Raw genomic sequence first — 5,133 nt, 5'->3', positions numbered from 1 at the left:
TGATTTACTTGTATTCATGCACACAGACAAGCCTATGTTTGACGTTCGGCTCTTTACTTACAAAAGTCGTATTAAAAAAGTAATCAGTGTAGGAGTGTTGTTCGATTCGTCATACTCCAGGTCTAGGGGTAGATAATAAGCACTGAATTTTTAACTTTTTATAGGCGACGAATATGCTTTTGAAGATAAATGAAAGAGCTTTAGTTTACAGCATCGATGGATGTGAAATTTTTAAATGTCGAAATTAATAGACCAGTAAAGAGAAATCCATGATTTTTTCCACTCACTGTAGTAATATGTATCCCGTATTTTAGAATTACAATCAGGTTAGTTACATACACATGACTTTAGATAAGTCTTCATACTAAAAAACATCTCAGACTGTTTTGTTTGGAAAGAAAAATGTGGCAAATTTTATAGCTATTTTCTATAAAGGTAAAAACACAAGCCCGACGACTGAAAATAATAGTATTTGAGGTCCTGATCTTGCAACAGTCAATCACGCACAAATTTGGGTCCGTCTATTCCGTTCCGGTAAATTTGATATCAAAGTTGTACCATGATTTACAAGAATAATATAAGAATAATAAATAATAGTTTCTGATGTTGAAAAGTGGGTCACAGTCAAATTGCGAATCAGCATTGACGTTCAGGAAAGTTTTGATCTATGTTAGGTGGGATTACGGCCAAACTCTTAATTCGAATCTGTACTGCTAACAATTAGAGCGTCTAAAGGAAGGAATTGCCCAGAAGCAACCAGTTTTGGCCAAAAGAGAGTTCCATCAGGACACACATCGAAAGTGACTTATCAGCAGCTCCGCGAGCTTGGTGGGAGGTTCTTATACATCCACCTTGTAGACCGAACCAGGCACCAAGCGATTACTACCCGTTACAGTCTATGACGAATGATTTTGTTGGTAAAAAATTTAGCTTAAGGAGGGATAATGAAAATCTTTTGTCCTAGTTTCTACTAATAAGGACGAGGATTTCTCGAGGGTTACGTTACGAAATTTTCTTCAGAATAGCAACAAGTTATCGTATAAAACGTTAAATATTTGATCTAAATCGGCTAATTCTCACTGAAAATAAATAAAATCTCTAATTTAAGGTAAAAATAATAAAATTCTCTTTACAAAAACTTATTGAAAATTGTGTTAAAATTACAATTTTTTAACGGTAAGGATTCAAAGTATTCCAATGTGAAAAATTAAGAATTAAATTGTTCCACAAAAGATGTCAGAACGCAGCATTTACAGGAGGTACTAAGCTCAGCAACAATCCTCCTCTGAAAGATAACTCCTTAATTGAGCCTTTTCTGAATTTCTCCAGGGCGCCTTGATTTAGGTCACCCTCGTTAACCCTGCTGTTAGGTTAAAAAAAACTTACGAATCTTAGGTTAGAGGACTATTTGGTCCATACTGCAGTTTTCATACAAAATAACAATTTAATCTTAGTCTTCATATTTAGTTTGGTTCAATACTTGCTAAATATTATTATTTTATTATTTACTCAACTTTGGTCAAATAAAAACTAGGCGAGGGGTTCCCCCGTTTTGCATTTTTCTTTACTCAACATAGCTAGTGCAAAAATTAATTGCGGGATTCCCCCTTTTGGCTTTTTGTGGTAGAGAATCAGGAATGTTTATGCGAATTTGTTCAGTTTCGAGAGTTCGGACGTGTTTACTTATGAAATGGCGCACGTGAATGAAGACGAGATACGAGAAGTGCTCTATGCAGAAAGTGAATCGGATATCTCAGATTGCGATATTGATTATAATTCGGAGAATTATGAAACAAATGAGTCTGAAACAGATAGTGAACCGGAACCCCTCTTAACTCCAAGTGGCTCTGTTGATTCCTTATTTATTGCTAAAAACAAGAGTATGGAGTGCCACACCATTACCTCAGCATATTGGATCTGCGGTTGAGAATATTATCTCAACACAACCAGGACCAACCCGATTTGCAGTGTCCAGATGTCATGACATTGTCTCAGCTTTTTTGTTGTTTTTTCCGCCTCCAATAGAAAAAATTGTGATAGAAAATACTAATAAGTACGGCAGAGTCAAGTTCGATGACAAATGGGGCGATATTGATGATGACATATTGCGCGCATATATGTATAGCTGTGCTTATTCTTGCAGGCGTATGTTGGTGAGTACATTCTTGTTTTTCTTATTTCAGTAAAATATTTTACTAATATAAAATTACTCAATGACAGCGGCAAAAATGCAGATGTTCATGGTTTATTTGATTCAAAATTTGGTCGCCCAATTTTCCGATCAATTATGTCTTAAAATCAATTCCACAAGATTACTAGCGCGCGTCGTTTCGATGATGTTTTGTGTCGACAACAAACGCGTAGTAGCGATAAATTTGCTCCTATTCGTGACTTGTGGGACCGTTGGCAACAACTTCTTCCAATGTTCTACAACTGCCATGAAAATGTCACGGTTGATGAGCAAATTGTTGCATTCAGGGGGCGATGTTCTTTTCGACAGTTTATGCCATCAAAACCAGCAAAATATGGTTTGAAGTTTTGGTTATCCGTGGACCCAAAGTCCGGCTACGTATGGAAAATACAACAATACAAATACAAATGCTAAGCCCGAAAAGAACTAAGGAGAACGCGTTGCATTGGACTTGACAGAAGGTTTGAAAGGGCAAAATATAACAGCTGACAATTTTTTTTCACATTTGAGTTGGTAAAAAAACTTCTTGAGAGAAAACTTACATATGTATGTGGGAACGGTTCGCAAAAATAAAACTTTCATTCCTCCGAAATTGCTGACTGTGAAGAATCTTCCATTGTACAAATCTACATTTGCATTCAATGACATTGCGACATGAAAGCAACTAAATTGATTAGTACAATGCACAAGAAAGATAAAGTTGATGAGAGTGGGCCGAAGAAAAACCCAGAGATTGTTTCTTATTACAATTCAACAAAAGGTTTACTACAAATAGTTTTTTGCCTGCCAATAATTTTTTATGTTTCATATCTTTAGGTGGCATTGATACTGCTGATCAAATGATTGGCTCCTACACGACGAAACGCAAAACAAATCGATGGCCAAACATTGTATTTGCAAATATATTAGATATATCCGCTTTGAATGCTTACATAATTTTTTCCGAAATCGATGTTTCATGGACTCCAGCTGATCGGAATCGGAGGAGACCAAATTTTTTGCGGCAACTTGCACTTTCTTTGGCTGAGCCACATATGATGAAACGCACTAAATTACCTCAACAACAATTTTCAGCGCAGTTATTGAGAGAAATACGAACACCTTTCACAGCACCAGTGGCCTGCTCTAAAAATGCTTCTAGTTCAGGAGCTCGAAAGCGAGGAATTTGTAGTTGCTGCAAGTCTAAGTCTGATGTAAAATGCTCCATTTGCAGTGCGTTTATTTGCAAAACCAACCGAAAAACATTTTGCTCATCATGTAGTGCCAAAAAATATCGAACAAACTAATAAATACTTATTTTTGGAAAATTAATGTAAAGAAAATCAAAGAAAATATACTATGGACCAAATGGTCCCTTATCCTAAGATTCGTAATTTTTAATTTATCTTAGTCCAGTTTTAAGTCAGAGAATTAAATTTTCGCACATAATATTGTTTTATAAAAAGACCACCTGAGCTGAAAAATTTAGACAGTATATATCACCGTTCCAAAGTTACAAAGAAAACAAAAAAAAAATTGGACCAAATGGTCTTAACCTAACAGCAGGGTTAATGGATTTTATATTTTTTATTCAAAGTTTATTGATATTTTAGCGGACTTCTTAGCCACGGCGTTTGGAAGGCTTTTAGGAAAATTTTTCTTCTTTATTGACGTAGACACCGCTTAAGAGGTTATAACCGAGTTTACAGCAGTGCGCCTGTTTGGCGCCAATTGGAGATTTTAAGTGTATCCAGGTCATTCTCCATTTGGTTTTTCCAACGGAGTGGAGGTTCTCCTCTTCCTGTGCTTCCCCCGGCAAGGCGAACTCGTCCAGCTCACCGTTCCATCGAATGCGATGTTCGCCGTTGCCAATGCGTAGGGAGCCGCCTTGTCTGAAACCTCGTTTGATATCAAACGGCTCGTAGAGGTCTTCCCGATCCTGACGGAGCTTTTGATATTGCTTAACGTCAGTTTACACAGCCGTATTAGTTTAGTGGGGTTTCAAATGTAGACATTCGTACTGTAAAAAGCAGCTTTGAAATCGACGAAGAGGTGATGTCACGTAAGATGATTAGATCCCTATTATTTTTTTATACAAATATATTCACTTTTCCGAGCAGATGTGGATATATCGAATGCATGAGAGAGATCGGATATTCTACAAATACATACTTATCAACCTTCCATTGTTTTCTGAAAAGACCCTGCAACTACTCCCAGCACAGCTGGTTAATGCTCCCCACAATTTCTATAAAGCTGAAAATCATTGTCAGCAAATTTCTTACATTGACCTCGTGCCGCTTTCGTCGCATCGCTGCGTAGGTTGGTAACACAGGAAGCACGTTTTGCATGCAGCAATGCAACGCAGGAAATGCACTAAACTCAACGCCTGCATAATTAACTATGTTGAAAATTATAGGTTCGTTTACAGCTGATCACCTGAACGCTAGCGTTGAGTGAAAGAAGAGCGCCAAACCGCAATGAGCATCGAGCAGAGTAACCGCCAAGTAAATACGCAGTAGGAGGTGACGAAAGACGACGAACAAATCGAAATGGTAATCAATACGCATTAATTGAGCGTAATCAGCAACAGGTGAGTATGAGAAGTGGCGGTGGGAATTCTCACGCTGCCATCGTGAATGGAACTTTAGAGTAAATAATCTTTAAGATGCTCTCGGGCGGAGAGTCAATGACGAACGCGTAGACTTGCAGGTAAGTAACTAACACACTCTTGAAGTTTAAGCCCGCAATCAAAAACTATTGTGAAAAGTCGCGCTTGTGTGTACTCAAATTGTAGTCAAAGTTGGAGACGTAGTACAAGCTGAGACGGAAGCTCACAACGCCTACCGCAGCTACTCGCTATACATGTATTAATTTTTTTGGCTCTGAGCTTTTCTCTGGCGGTTACCTGTAAGTTCGGCCCGATTTATATCTTCGCAACCGACTTCAGTCGTTTCTGAGAC

Source organism: Bactrocera neohumeralis, chromosome 4 (genome assembly GCF_024586455.1).
Source record: "Bactrocera neohumeralis isolate Rockhampton chromosome 4, APGP_CSIRO_Bneo_wtdbg2-racon-allhic-juicebox.fasta_v2, whole genome shotgun sequence".
Lineage (NCBI taxonomy): Eukaryota > Metazoa > Arthropoda > Insecta > Diptera > Tephritidae > Bactrocera > Bactrocera neohumeralis.
This window is presented reverse-complemented; position numbering follows the sequence as displayed.